Below are 16919 nucleotides of genomic sequence, written 5' to 3'. Positions count from 1 at the left end.
TATTTTTTATGACACAAGACGAAATTGAAGTCAATATTTCAATATTACGTGATACATTTAATGTATCAAGGTTGGAAAAGCGTGGTAAATTTAACGGTGTGACACATGGAATGTTGCACATTTATTGTTACCGTAGGTGTTTTTAACGATAGGCCTCGCTGCGTTTGTGGTTTAGTTGAAGTGGAAATGCGTAAGCTAACTCGTTTCAGAATTAAATTGATGATCGATTCATATTAGCAGTACGAGTAAGATATAAATATAATTTATGTGTTGGTCAGTGTACTGATTGTATACTCAATTAATTCTGCCAATAAAACGTTGAATTAAAACATCAGTTAATAGACCTTCCACACGAATTAATTTACAATCAACAAGTTATTCTTAAAATAAACCGAAATCATCATCAATAACTGACAAAATCGACAAACCAAACAAAAAATAACTTTTTCACATAAATATCCGTTAATTACCTAAACATGTGACGTGTGCTTATTTTTTGATGGTCACGGTGAAATACGTAGAAAAAAAAGTTTAGATTTACTTGAAAGTTCACCTGTGATATTTTCAAACAATCGATTATATTAAAAATATCAACGGGGGAAAAAACTGTTGTATGTGTGTGTGCACAAAAACCGAGAAATTTACCATTTTCTATCCAATTACAGGGTCACTAAGCAAAACTGTATTCGGGACAAATATGTTGCCTAAAGTAATATATTTAGTTCGAATTTTATTACAATAAACAAATAAAAAGCAGTTTCACTTGCTCAACTCAGTCAGTCTGCCACATTCAGAAGCGTTTTTTTTATACATCGAAGTTTTTATTTAGTTTATTAACCTCTCATGCTTCGTGGTGATTGTATAATAAGTGTCGCGCGCGTTTTTATTTTATATGAATTTCACCTTTCTATAGATAATGTCATTATATACATTCATATTAATAATTGATTGTAACTTTAAAGAGACTGCAGATGATGAGGGTGAGAGAGATGAGCAGAGGCTTATATTCAGTGTTATAAACGTTGGCTAGATAAAAATAGGTCACAAAAGACCTGCTACTTGAATTGGATGTTTGTTTAAGTCTAGCACATCTATATAACCAAAACCACACACAAAGACATCGATTTTTCGTTTTAAAACTGTGTAACGTTCCATTCCCATGACCACTTTCTCACAGTATTTCCAAGTTTGTCATCCTCGCTGAGAATATTTTCAGCAATTTTTTAGATGACAATGTTTGAGTAAAACGAACGATTAAAGGAATAAAGAAAAATGTAAATAAAGCGTGACATTAAGTAAGTTTGAAGTGCGTATGACAAACCATTGTAGCCGACAAAAATAGAGTTTAAAGGGCAGAGTTCAAGTAAACGATTGAATTGTTAGAAATTCCAATGAAAATAACTGTTGCATAATTAGGTGAATTGCATACGGACTAAATTACCCGTATCACATGCAAAATAAGGTCGACGAAAAACTGAATAAGTGAGTCATAACTTCGTCTCAAAATAGTACTGGAATGACGTCATCTTCGCATGCTCTTAATAATTAATTTTTCTGGTTTACATTAGATGTCTACGAACGAACAACACAGATCGCATTCAATTATATTATTCCTCTACATGACCACTCAAACAATAAATTTCACATTTCGAAAAACGAGTGACCACAACGAATGTCTAAAATTGTGGGCGCCTCATTCGTTTTTTACAGTAGTAAAACATTTCAACACCATGGAATGGTAAGAACATAAAATCGAAATAAATTTAATGAAAATGCATCATCTCTCACGCGGAAATACATCCAACGACTAATTTCACTTGATTCATGGAAAAACTCGTAAATTCTTCCGTTTCGGTTTTCCTCGTTCGCTGCACAGTACATGGTTATTATGCAAATTGCATGCTTCATGTTGAGTGTGCTTACATTTTATTTCTGATGAAAAAAAAAAGTCATTACGGAATCACATGGTAAGTGCGTAATTTTGTAAACATAGAGCAACAATTATTATGAAAATATGTCGTATACCCACATGCGTGCAACCGAAAACATATGTTACATTTAAACTAACTTTTCCATTTGTATGAGTCTTTGTAAAACTTAGTTATTGAGATTCAACATCATAAATAGTAGATTGTGTATCTGTGGGAAGTATGGACGGATTGTGGACTTTCACCTCACGGTAGTGTGGTGAGTGTAAACGATTTACGCAAATTTGTTTGAAATAGATAACGAGTATAGGCTGATATGTGTACAAAGTTTAATGTAACCACAATATTGTAAAATCTAAGGAAAACAAACAGTTTTTTTTGAGTAAACTCGTAAAAAAATTGTTTTTCTTTCCAATTTCACACCCATTTTTGACGCAAGAACTTTGACGATACGTGGCATAATTTGTCAAAGCTATGTAAAGTACAAAAAAGTTGTGATTCTGCTAGACAATCTGTGTGTGCGAAAGGTAAAAGACAGCTTGAGATAAATTATCATAAGGAATCGTTCATTTTTTATGTTGGGTGGAACAGGTTTCAAATTTTTGTTCATACGTGTAACATCACGTCTGTTGATATTTCTTCCGAATATACAGACGAAACATAGCCACATAAGTTCAATCTTGAATTTCTCTACCGTATAAAGAACAGTGAAGTTAAAAGGTTTGGTACGAAACGATTCACAAAAAAATGAATATCGAAAAACCGGTGTGTTCAGCTTATTTTTAAAGCACACGATACACAGTATATCATTAGGTCTGGGTGAATATTTCATTGAAAACGAACTTTTTTTTTCTGTAAAACATTTCGCCTTTACAGGTGATACAAACTGGTTTACGAATTCGCATTGACTTTGTTTGGGAAAGAGGTTAGTAAAGTTGGCATTTAGCGGAAAGAATACACATTTGTAATGGAGCGAATGTATTCATTATCAAATCGTTGCATATCTATCCATTTTATTGAGAGGTAATTTCAGTTTCCGTATCGAAATAATAAGCGAGAAAATTGAATAGAAATTAGTTTGATTTTCATCTGTATTGAAACGCTCAATTACTTTATTTTGATGAAGGCTATCATGCAATTTCATGAATAGTAAAATGGAATGGTTGAAATGCAATGCAAATGTATAATTGCAACAAGGTCAGTCTATTCTATCGAATTGAACACTTTGTTTTGTTTGTTGATTTAACAATGTTAAAATTGACACAAACTGAAATTAAAGTCATAAAAATCGATATAAAGCTGCACCTGCGTTGCATATTCGCTTGTTTAACGTATGATTTAAATTCGCGAAAGAAGCAGCTGCCACTTTCATGCATATTTTGTTTGGACGTTGAAACATTTGTTTGACTACATGTCTATCGACAAAACGGTGGCTATGGGGCAAGAATTAATAACAATTTTTAGCGGTACAATCATACGGAAATTTGTTTTCTACTCTAAGCGTTGTTTATGTAACTAGTTAGTAGAAATGGTATTTGAATAATTACTCTAATTAAAAAGAGTCATTCCCTAGGGTCGATTCAACATTCTACACGCAAAGTTAATGCTAACTTAGGTATGTAAGCTGTATATGTGTAGGTTGAAGTAGGCCTTCTCAATCCAACTACAAATCTCACGCACGACAAAAAACTCTACCGATTAATCACTAATTACGTTCGATTTCTCATCTATCTAAGACGTGGATGACTCATGTTACAACGACGATTTTAATCCCATTCATACAATTCAATAGTGATTGAATCAATGAATCAAATACTTTATGAGTGTAAATGAATCACTTTTCCAGTAAAAAATGTGTACACATATGAGACAGATCTTCTCTTAGTTATCCATTTTCGAACAGCTCCAGCTTGTACTGCAAAATTGAACAGAAGTACATGGGCAGAAAATACGGGGGAACTTTTCAGTTACGGAAAACTTTTTCATTCAGCGATTGTAGACTTGAAAAACATTTGTGTGTAAAATCTCGCTGTAGGTATCTTAATTATTTCAGCATTAATGAATTTTCGCAAGTTCGATTTAATTGTGCCGTAACTTTTGCTTAATGAACTTCGAATTGTGTTATTTCTACTCGTGTACTCTTGCCGGAGTGAAAGTACTTCTGAGAATTTTCGCTTACGTTATTTTAAGAAAAGTTTTGCCGTACAAATTTTTCTTTTAATTGGCTTCCGACTTACAATGTTAGTCAAAGAATCAACGATAAAGTTGTGATAGCTACACACATCACCAAGTATAATATTTCACAAGATGAAAACTTAAAATTAATCGCTTAACCTCAATGCTTTCTTAATTGAAATCTTATGCTTCAACAAACTTGTATTATGTGCATGAGTATATTCGGCCCGCTAGTAATTATTTGTACATGAATATTGAATATACGACAGTCTCTTTTAATATCATGTAGTCATAATTGCAGTCATTACGAAAATAACAGCCAAGCCTGCATTATTGACACATTCACAGCAATTCAATATCACATGTTCACCTGCGTCTATATGTTCGAAAATTATTTATTTTAAAGTTTTTTTGTTTTCTTTGGAAGCGATACGTGTACAGAAGGTATTTTAAAGATGGGGTGAATCGAGGTTAAATGAAAAATCGAACAGAGAGTAACAGTACTCCATTTACCTGCCGTGTCATTTAGATCATTTGTTATTATTGAAATTTTGCAATGACTTTTAATAGTCGAAGCTGAACAACTTTCAGTTGAACGAAATAAAATAATTCAAAATCGGTGAACACACGTAGAAAATAGGCGTTTTAAATATTTTTAATAAACATATGAGCTAGCATTTTTCTCCCCGATTGCTTCTACAACATTCGTACGAGCCATTCAATGCTGTGTTATGGGTGTGTCAGTTCGTACAGCCGAAATACCTGCTTCGTAATGTTGCTTTTGTATTGAGAACTTTTTTCTATTAGGCTAAAAACTAGGACCATGGTAAAATACAACGAAACTATCATAATACCAGTAAATGGCAACTTCTTCAACGGTCTGAAAGGAAATTAATTTCAAGACCAACTAACAGTGTGCGTAATTGAATATAATGTGAAATATGTGTAGGGCTCTCTCCATAAGGTTTATTTTAGGTAGAATGTTTGATTTTCTAAATAGATTGAAAGGTAAAATCATAAAGATACCGAAGTTATTTTCGGTGAACATGCGACGACATTTGAATATAAATAAATGTAAAGAATGGTACGGTCACAGGAATATTTATCGATGTGCGTGGTTTTTCGGGTGTATTTTTGTTCAAGACAAAAAAAAATATTTTCTTATTGACTTGATTTAGTTATTTAAATGAACGGTAAGAGTAAACTATTTCGCATGCGTTACCCTATATGGCTATGTCAACGTATTTCTGCAACACTATACCTACTCATACACATAACATAATGTCTCTGATAATTCAATTTCGTATAGAATTTCCTACCTAGTCTTTGCCTTATGCTACTTGAAAATATGTTGAGGTTGAAACAATTACAGTAAATCCAATAATATAAAATTTCAACATTGTACTCCCAGAGTGAAGTTTTCGCTACATTGCTGTATGTAAAATAATATTAAATTATGCAAATAACATTGATTTTACCACGAAGCGAATACGAAAATTATGACTTGATGTTTCCACACAATTTTCGTGATATTTTTATTTTGCTTGAAGCATGAATCAGTGTAAGATTTCAACTGATTTTGTTGGATGATAATTTGTGACGTCGATAGTAAACGAACTGAAGATGTTGTGATTGAATCAATGACAACATCATATTCCAAATAATTTGTTTAACAAATTTATTCGTTACGAAAGGTAATTTGCATCCAAGTTCGGTTATTAATTGTTTGGCAAGTGATTCATTGAGCGTAGTATTTAGTTGATTTTTGGTAATTTAAAAAAAATAATAAGAAAAACGAGAAACATCATTGACTCTTCCTGCTAAAATGTCGGTAAAAACAACCGAAAAAAATGACATCACCCGGTCTCATCGTCCCAGAATAAAAATGAATTTTAAAATAAATAAACGACAAGTAACAACAAAACAAAAAATTAAATAAAAATATTCTCGTTTGTCGCTGACGATAACATAGCGAAGGTGAACCAGTCCGTATATATATATGTTCAAAATTTATGGCATATCATCCTTAGCTATTCGGATATTTTGTTTTAATTGAATAGAACAAAAGTCGACCGTTTTTCTGGGTAAACTCTCAGCCTTTTTGTATATAATGAGAGAAAGAAAAATTAGTCTCGATTAAATATAGAATAAATATCGTACAAAGGAACAAAGTATAGACTAAACGGTAGTAAATTAAAGTTAACTTGAATTTAAATCACTTTAGACATCTATTTTGTAATCATTTTTCGAGCTATATATCGCACCAACACTCGTTGAAAGGAACAAGACAAATATGCAATTCAAATAAACAAACCACATTCCGCAATTCCACTTAGTTCGATTGTGTTTTCTAACACAGAAATTTATGTATTTTGATGGAAAACAATTTCCTTGAATTAATAAACAACTGATTTATGGAACAAGGCAATTTTCATTTGTTTGCACTGTATCTCATTTCACTAGCTTTGTTCTGGGTCGACATAACAACATTTTCGAATACGAACAGCGTCCAATAACTGGTGAATATCATTGTCAGTGTTACAAAATTAATTCGAAATTTCTTCAGTTAAAAACATCGAAGCACCGCTGTGCGCAGCTTTTTTTCTCAATTTCTATCTTCTTTTTTCAATATTTCAACGGAAAGTACAAAGAAAAAAGACAAAACTAAAAACACAAAACGCACAAAACTATACGAAAAACTAAAATTGTATCCACCGCGCGCCGCCGTTCTGAACTATATGTGAGTGGGCCTCACTGAATTATAAAATTTCTGTCCGCACAATTCTTCTGAACGCCATCGATACACACCATTACATGTGAAAATAAATAAAACTTTTTTTTCGAATACTAAGTGCATACGAACGAATAGCAACAACAATAACGAAAAAAGACTGAAATTGACTTGAATCAACTGGAATGGAATATACAAGTTTAGATTATGGAGGTTTCTGTTGTGTTTTTGAATCGGATGCGTGTATTCGTGACTTAATTGCGATTCTCTTTTATTGAGTATAGTATAGAATGTGTCTAACCCGTAGGAGCTTTTTCCTACGGTTATCCTTTTATCGAATAAAAAGACTAAGATGTTTTATTTTAATTATAAACTTTACTTTATTAATTGATTCTTTCACAATAACTCTCCTGTTTGACTACCGTTCAAACTCTCCTGTTTGAATACTTCTCAAACTCTCCTGTTTGACTACTTCTCAAACTCTCCTGTTTGACTACTTCTCAAACTCTCCTGTTTGACTACTTCTCAAACTCTGATCTTATCCATTGAATGGATACAGTATTTATACTAATTCTAAACAAAGAACTTATTGTTATAATTACAATCACTTATAATTATCGTGGGAAGTATTTTAACGCTTGATTCACATAGTAATAAAGCAATGCACCGGATGTGACGTTCATCCTTTTCCATAATTTGGTTAATACATTTATACCGAAAACTATCCGGAATAAATGTTTCCAAAAAAGACAATTTATTATAAACATTTCCAAGAAATGAATACCATAAATCATTTAACATCTTTTTACCACATATTTCGCTTAATGCATCTCATATTACACGTTAATGATTGCAATGTTTACATTCGCGCATATAATTGTTCATAATGTCGCGTATATGATTCAAGTATAACAATTCTATCGACTGAACTGTTAATGCATTGCGCATGCGCGAGCATGAAGATGCGCGCGCATATTGTAATTATTATATGTGATCTAATTGAATAGAAATTTTACATAATTTTATATCATTATCATTGCAAGCATTAACATACTCCCGACCGTTGAATATTTAATTCAACAAATAAGTTCTAGGATTTATTCTAAGATTACAATAATATGTAAGAATTAACTTGCTCCTGACCGTTGCGTATTCTATTTCCACTCAAATTTTCAATTTTTTAGCATGAAAAATTTAAATAGGCAAGTACACACAATGGAAAAATCATAAGCTGCCTTTCAAGTAATTAATACATACGTATACAATGCAATGAAAACAACAAAAGTTTCCTTAAGAAATGCACACAAATGCACACAGTTAGTAGTTAATTCAAAAATAAAATTTACGTCAGTTATCCATAACATACATATGACTATGCACTAAAAGTGACATTTAATGATTCGTCTTTTGGAATTTTCTCTATATTAGTCACTGGAACTGTTTCTATTGTGAAACTTTGCTGTTTTCTCACTTTGAGCATCCAGTAAATAAATAGACTAATGAAAACAATAAGCAAAATTACAATAACATATACCATTGTGTAGTGGTGAATGTCATGGACGCTGATAGTAGGGAATGTCTGCATTTGTTGTTTCTGATTGTGAATTGCCTTTTCCAATATCGCCATCTGTTCGTCCAATTGCATTGTTTCATGTGTAGGTTCGTTTGATGAATTGGGTTTTATTTCGATGAGAATATCGGAAATATTTAGCTTAGGGATGACAATATGAAGTTCTCCGTAATCAACATCATTTTCCGAAGTAATTTCGTAGTTCGCTGCTTGTAGTACACATTGAGGATCTAATTGAACAATGCCCGCTCCTTCCGCGTAACACGTTGTCGCTTTATTACCACATATGATATTGAAGGTTGTCCTGGTTTTTGTTGTAAACAAGAACGTATTTGGCGTATGCAGCTTAGACCATATTTGATCTCCAAGCACTGGAATTAATGCACATCTTGGAGAAATAGCCTTTGTCGTGTGGGTAAATATAGCCATTTCACATTCCGCTGAACCATTGTAGATATTATACAGCATATGTTTTTGCTCGCATATAATAATGTTGTCAACAAACGCCTTGCATGCTGCATTCTCATTATGAGAAATCATATAATATTTGTCTTGACGATTATTAATGCAAATATATTGCGCCGTTGTGTGGATAATGCGCATTGCATTTTTGTCATTTCGAAAAGGAACTGGTATTATATGGTGCATGTCATAAAATTCTCTTTCAATCAATGGAATTGTTAATTTTATGATGAGATTTCGTTTGCCCATGCTTACTTCCGCATTCATTATGCTATACAAATGTACCAAATTAGTTTGTACATCATTTCCAGGTATCATCAAATTTCTTTTGATTTCGCCTGACATTTTTTCCAAATGTTGCATCAACTGTTGTGGGGTAATCAGTATGGTTGAAATATGTCCATGACGAACTTGAGTAATTACGTCAATAATAGCATTAATTCTTTCGCGATGGTTTTCAATTAGCGACAAGGCTTGAATTGATAGTGAATCAAAATGCGAATTTTCTATTGTAACGTTCCTTAATTCCAACACTTCGTTGTGAACTATTGTGTATTGCTTTGACACATTCACTTCATCACGCTTGATTATATTTTGTGTTATGTCTTGAATTGTTGTCTGATCAGCAATTAACTTCATTGCATTTTGATAAGTTCCGTTCAAATATTCGACTTGCTTCTGGATCAATTCACTGTCATCATGGTCCATAACTCCAGTAGTTAGTTTCAAAGCACTTCCGAAAATATTTACCCAGCCTCGTTTGCTTCGTTTATTCACTTTTTCTGATAGTGATAATTGTATATCACTATTGGACCCAGCCCGCCGTTTTCTCATCCTGCGCTGATGAGAAAACTGTCTAATCAACTCACTTTGTTCTTCCAATATTTTCACTTGCTGTCGAAATTGCTTTCGTGTGATATTGCAAAGCTTCGGGGGTTTTATCTTGCTGCAAATGGTGTCCAACTGGTCCAACATAGTTGTTATTTCGGATGCCTGTGACCATAGTTGATCTAGACTGAGTACGCATATGATGTTCCATTTATCATGAGTTAAAGCCATTCTGCCCACTGGTTCGAAATACAGTCCTGGATTATGATCGAATGATTTGTATTGGCACTGTTCAGCCTTTGCTCTGCCAAGGAAAGCGAGAAAGACGAATGCTACAGTTGCCACTGAACATATTGTGGTGTTGATTTTTGATCTGGTTCTTCGCGCAATCGGCTCTTCTGGCTGCTTGACGATTACTGGAGGCTCCCGACCATTTGACACTCTCAATAATTTGCCTTGTGGTTTAGCGATTGCAGAAACTTCCTCAATAGTAGTCTCTGCATTAGCAACTTCTATTTCGGGAGACTGCTCAGTTGTTTCCTTAGATTCCTCGATGACGCTAGGTTGAGCTGGATTTTGTATGTGCTGGCTTGAGGAAGCTAACGTATCTGGCTCGTCATTAACCTCAATTGGCAATGGACAAATACGATGTATTGCTCTTCGTACCAAATGGGTTGAAGCGGTCATGTTTGCTATTCGTTTTTTGTTGGTAGCTATGTCCGGAATTCTGACCACACTGGTTATTAATTCGACAACTCGTACTTTACCATTTTCATCACAAAAAACCTTTGTGACTCTGCCCATTCGCCATTTTAATGGAGCCATGTTATCTTCTTTTAAGATGACTAATGTTCCAACTTTAATGTTGTTGCATTCCTGCCTCCATTTGGCCTTGCTTTGTAATTCCGCCAAGTATTCCGTGGACCATCGCCGCCAAAATTCCTTTCGCATTTCCATCATTTTGTACCAAATTTTTGTTTTGGGACCATTTGAGATGTTTCGGTCCTCTAGACCTGTCAGTGGTCCTCCAATTAAGAAATGCCCAGCTGTTAATGGCTGTAAATCGTCGGGATTGTTGGACATCGGTGTTAACGGCCTGGAATTCAGAATTGCTTCAATTTCGGCTGTGATTGTTCCCAGTTGATCATAAGTGAGTCTGGCAGAATGTAAAATTTTTCGCAAATGCCACTTAGCTGATTTGACAGCAGCTTCTGCTAATCCGTTAAAATGTGGACTTCTTGCCGGACAAAATTTCCATTCAATTTGATGATCCTGACAATATTCGTACAATTTTTTCTGGTTTTCTGTGTCCGAAAACACATTTCTTAGCTCCATCAGCTGGTTATGAGTTCCTTTGAAGTTAGTAGCATTGTCTGACACGATTGCGTTTGGTAATCCCCTTCGTGCGACAAATCGTTTCAAACAACAAATGAACCCGTCTATGGACAAGTCTATTGCGGCTTCCATATGAACTGCTTTTGTCGTGAAGCACACAAAGATGCAAATATATCCTTTAGTTACTCGTTTTCCACGAATGGTGCTATGAATTTCAACCGGTCCTGCGAAATCTACGCTTACGTTGTAGAACGCTCGTGCTATAGTTGTCCTAGATTTAGGCAGATCTCCCATGATTTGCTCCATCATTTTTGGCTTCGATTTTACACAGAGGACACAATTTTTCACGACCTCTTGCGCCAATTGCTTGCCTTGCTCTGGCCAGTATTTTTGCCTAGCTATCGCTAAGAGTGCTTGTGGTCCGGCGTGCATATTTTCACGATGTAGCTGCTCCAATATTAATCTTGTCACATAATGTTTCCTTGGTAGTAATACTGGATGTCGCTGATCGAATGAAATTTCGGCTGTTCGTAATCTTCCACCGACTCGTATTAGACCGTCTGCGTCTAAGATGGGTGAAAAGTTAGAAAATCGACTTTTCAAATGTTTTCCTTTGCTTAGCAGATCCAATTCTTCAGCAAAACAGGTTTTTTGGACGTGTTTAAGTATTACGCACATTGCTGCTTTTAATTCCGTTACCGACAATATTTCATTTGATTGTTCTCGTTCGCCATTGTTTTTTCTCAGCATTCTCAGCGCGTACGCCACAATTCGTTGAAGGACTCGAATAGAATTTCTATGGTTGATCCTGTCTATGAAATTGGCTTCTGGTACTGAAGCTGTTAGCACCGTTTTAATTTGCTTTTCTTCAGTGATTTCTCTGATGAATGAGGCTTTCATTTCTGGCCAATCTTCTTTTTCTTGTTTTAAGAATTCTGGTCCTTCCCACCATAGCTTGGATTCCAACAGTTTTTCAGGTGTCATTCCACGTGACACTAAATCTGCTGGGTTAGACTTCGTATTGATATATCTCCAATTTTCCGGCTGAGTTTTCCTTTTTATTTCAGCTACTCTGTTGGCGACAAATGTGCGGTAGGTTCCATCTGATAACACCCATGATAAGACAACTTCCGAGTCCGTCCAGTAAGTAGTGCTAGATATATTTAGTTGCAACGTTTGCTCAACCTTTTTTGCTAATTCCACGTTTAGTAGCGCTGCACATAATTCCAGCCTTGGCAATGTTGTTTGCACTATCGGGGCAACTCTGCTTTTAGAACAGACCAAGCTGACTAGCCGTTCTCCGTCTGAATTTACCGACCGTAGATAAGCAACACTTCCATATGCCTTTTCACTTGCGTCCGAGAATAAATGCAGTTGTATATCTGACGGATTATCCACCAATATGCGCCTGGGTAGTTTCACCTTATTTAACTTTTTTAGTTGGTTTCGATACTGCTCCCATTTGCTATTCATGTGCATTGGTACTGCTGCATCCCATTGCAATTTTAATTTGCATATCTCTTGCAAGAATATTTTTGCCATCACGACTACCGGATTTACGAAGCCAAGTGGGTCAAATAATTGTGATAGTTCCGATAAGACTGTCCGCTTTGTGACTTTGTTATGCTCTTTTGGAACGTACGAAAGCATAAAAATGTCGTCTTTGGGAATCCATTTTACTCCCAATGCCTTCGTTTCTGTTTTTTCTGCATTGATCTCCAGGCTTACTTCTCGCTTCTTTGCTGGTATTGTTTTCAATAACATTGGATGATTGGAGCACCATTTATGTAGTTCAAAATGTCCACTTTTGCACATCTGTATTAATTGCTCTTGTAGCACTAGCGCTTGTTCCACATTTTCGGCTCCAGTCATAACATCGTCAACGTTAAAATCTGATTTTGCTATTTCTGCGGCTTCAGGATAGACGTTCTTGTGCTCTTCTGCCAATGTTTGAAGTGCTTTTATTGCCAAATAAGAAGAACATGTTAGCCCATATGTCAATGTTTTTAGTTTATAAAATCCCAATGGTTGGTCTGGTTGTTCTCGCCAGATAATCATCTGCCATTTTTGGTGACTTTCAGTCACTTCTACTTGGCGATACATTTTTGTAATGTCCGCTGAAAACACTATCGCGTGTTTTCTGAAACGAACTAATATGGAAAATAAGTCGTCTTGAAGCATTGGACCATTAGCCAGTATTTCATTCAGTGAAATATTCGTTGTAGTTTTTGCCGATCCATCGAAAACTACTCTAAATTTCGTTGTGCTGCTGGATGGGTTCCTAACGGCATGATGAGGTATGAAATAATTCTCATCAGTTATATTTTCCAACTGTACTCGTTCCATGTGCCCAAGGTTTTCGTATTCTCGTAGAAAAGTAACGTATTCCTCTTTTAGCTCCGGATCCTTTTGGAATCGTCTTTCCAAGAACAGGAATCGCCTTATGGCCATATTTTTCGAGTTGCCCAGCATTGATGGTTCTTTTATGAATTGCAAATTTACAATAAATTTTCCATTGTCACTTTCTCTCATAGTAGTTTTGTCGAAATATTCCTCACAATTTACTTCGCGATCAGTCATTGGTTTCTTGACCTTGTAGCGTTCTTCCAATTGCCAGAATTTTTCAATTTGTTTCTCGAGCTGAGTTTCATTTACCATTCCCACGAAAGCTTCCTGCTGTTGTAGGCCCAGCACTTTTCCAGTTACTACCCAACCGAACACCGTATTTTGCAAATCTGGTAAGGATTTTCCAATCTCGATTTGTCCAATGGAAATTAGTTTGAAGAAAAGCTCTCCACCAATGATGATGTCAATTGCTGCTGGTATGTTGAAATTAGGGTCAGCTAAGTTGATATTTTTTGGAATTTTCCATCTGCTTGTGTTTACTTCGTTCAATGGTTGACACGTGCTGACCTCCTTTAGGACGAACGCTTCTAGATTCGCCTCGAATCCAGATGCCATTGATTTAATAACAAAACTTGCTCGTTTTGTTGATTCCACTTGCGATGATCCTACTCCATTAATTTTCAAGCTTGATTGGCTTGATTTTGCTTTAATTTTGTTGCATAACTTCTGTGTTATGATATTTATTTGGGAACCAGAGTCCAATAATGCTCTGGCTTGACACGGTTGTCCATTTGACCCAATGACGTTAATTATTGCGGTTGCCAAGAACACATGATCAAGATGCTCATTTTTAGTTGTTGTTCCCAATAATGACGTAGCCATTTTCTCCGAATGCATTAGAGTGTGGTGTTTTCTGTTGCACTTGGTACAACTATTTTTTTGTTTACAATCTCGTATTTCGTGCCCTTTTACTAGGCAATTCCAGCACATCTTCCAATTCCTCAATTTTTCCATTTTGCCTTTTAGGTTTAGTGCAGCAAATACTGGACATTTCGATATGTAGTGGGGTTCTTTGCAATCACATTTCTTGTTGGCATTAAAGATGTTTGGGGACGCGCTTGGAGTGGCAACCAATGACGTTTTTTGGTTAGGTGTATCCTGGCTTTTAAATTCCCGGAAACTTATTTTCTTTGCAGGCTTCTTGTTGCCTTTCTCTTCGTTTGAAGATTCCACCGTTAAAATGCTGATACGTTGCTTCAAAAATTCCAGTAATTCTTTGTAACCACGCAATTTGGGTGGACCATCAATTTTGTTTTGGAAATGACCCATAGTTATGCTGTCGATTCTTTCTTCTACTATGTAGTAGAACAACATGTCAGTATCCTCATTCCAAGGTATTCCCATGTTGGAGATCAATGAAATGGATTCACTGATTTCATCTGTGATGTTTTTCATTGATTCGACGACGTATCTTTCCATTTTTGGCCCAGACTTTAGTTTTCTCATTAGCTGCACCATTATCAAGTGACAATTTTCATATCTGTCATTGAGCGTTTTCCAAGCGATAGCGTAACTGGCATTTTCTATTGGTAACGCTAAAAGTAATCTTAAAGGTTCACCTTTTAATTGCCCTTTCAAGTATGCCAATTTTTCGCAGTCATCCAATTGCTGCTGCCCGCCAATCATACGTTGGAATAACTCCTTGAATGATTTATATTTGACGTATTCCCCGGAAAAGAGAGGAACATTTAATTTCGGTAATTTCGCCGATGATTGCCAGTTAGCTGGATTGGAAGGTTTCGAGGCTTCGTACTTCGCAATAATCCTTGTCATTTCATCCGTCATATCGAAGAAATCGTGTATGTTACAGCTTGGACTGCTAATTATGTCGCACTGCACTTCTATAATTCTCGAATAGCTTTTAATGATATTTGCCAACGTTCTGGCTTGATCAATATCATTTTCGCTTTCCGCTTTATGCACTGCAATTATGTAATCATTGAGCCGCTGCAATAATAACCCCATTCTGGTTGAGGTAGTATCAGTCGCATTGCTGATATCTTTAGGATTTTCGTTTGCATGCTTAAACAAATTATCCAGGTTTACATGGTCTCCAGTTTTGCCGGTTTTTTGCTCTGGATTTGCTTCTTGTAAATCATGGATTGTTTTTTGCATCAATGCCTTATACTCAGTGAAATACTTTATCGTTTCGTCGTAGTAGTTGGCCTTGAAGTATTGATGTTCGCTGTCCAACAACGCAGTTCTGCACAAAAATTCATTATTATTGTTGAACTCGTTCCGAAGTTCTTCAGCTTCATTAATCAATTGCTTTACATATTCGTAATTTTTCCTCTCAATAGGTAACGAATTGTAGCTTGTCAATTTAGATCGAACCTTGGTTCCGATCGATTTTTGCGCCGTAAGCGCTGCGTCTACTTTAGACATTTTAATTTGACCTTATGTCGATTCCCGGGATTATTTTATTTATTTTAACGCACCGCGTTTTTATTTATTTTTTTTAATATTTATGACACACCGTGTCGAGTTGTAGTTTGCAAGGCTACTTTCTTTTCTAGTGGGTCTCAGTACTATTTCTATTATAGCTTGGACTCTCACGTTCTGTGACAAACTATGTCAATACGTAGTTTCCAATACTACTGTATTTATTTTAACGCGCCGCGTTATTTTTTAGTTAAGAATTCCCACTTTTACTTTAACAGCCAGTGCCGTTTGTGGATTTTGAATTCAACTCTTTATTTTTTGCAACACACCGTGTCACTTTATTTTTCCTTTAACAGATCGTGCTGTTTGTGGATTAACATAAGCTTTTATTTTTTATAACACACCGCGTTACTTGTTTTTTATTTCAACACACCGTGTTGATTTAAGTGCACTTTTTGCGTAATACCCTTTGTATTACACTTTTATTGTTCAATAAATCAACGGCTGCAGTCCGCGATTTATTTTCCTTCGTTATATGTTCAATTCTTTCTGATACATTTAACTTTTAATTTTTACTCGCGCTCATTTCAAGCGTTCGGGGTCACCAATGTCTAACCCGTAGGAGCTTTTTCCTACGGTTATCCTTTTATCGAATAAAAAGACTAAGATGTTTTATTTTAATTATAAACTTTACTTTATTAATTGATTCTTTCACAATAACTCTCCTGTTTGACTACCGTTCAAACTCTCCTGTTTGAATACTTCTCAAACTCTCCTGTTTGACTACTTCTCAAACTCTCCTGTTTGACTACTTCTCAAACTCTCCTGTTTGACTACTTCTCAAACTCTGATCTTATCCATTGAATGGATACAGTATTTATACTAATTCTAAACAAAGAACTTATTGTTATAATTACAATCACTTATAATTATCGTGGGAAGTATTTTAACGCTTGATTCACATAGTAATAAAGCAATGCACCGGATGTGACGTTCATCCTTTTCCATAATTTGGTTAATACATTTATACCGAAAACTATCCGGAATAAATGTTTCCAAAAAAGACAATTTATTATAAACATTTCCAAGAAATGAATACCAT

At 35.3% G+C, this 16919-nt stretch overlaps 1 protein-coding gene across 5 annotated transcripts in view; it reads right to left on the bottom strand.

The window, feature by feature from the left end:
• The window catches only part of LOC119071142 (MAP/microtubule affinity-regulating kinase 3-like), a 77687-nt gene that overhangs the window by 34835 nt on the left and 25933 nt on the right, over window positions 1-16919 (bottom strand). For 2 of the 5 annotated variants that reach the window (XM_037175859.1, XM_037175860.1), the window contains exon 1: window positions 6418-6866. The exons of the other annotated variants lie outside the window; for them this stretch is intronic. The gene's annotated coding sequence lies outside the window, so the exon portion shown is untranslated. Of the gene's footprint in view, window positions 1-6417; window positions 6867-16919 lie in introns of those variants that run through there. 5 annotated transcript variants of the gene reach the window in all.

This window comes from Bradysia coprophila (genome assembly GCF_014529535.1).
Source record: "Bradysia coprophila strain Holo2 chromosome IV unlocalized genomic scaffold, BU_Bcop_v1 contig_144, whole genome shotgun sequence".
NCBI lineage: Eukaryota > Metazoa > Arthropoda > Insecta > Diptera > Sciaridae > Bradysia > Bradysia coprophila.
The sequence above is the reverse complement of the archived record's forward strand: the minus strand, read 5'-3'. Positions and strand labels throughout refer to the sequence as shown.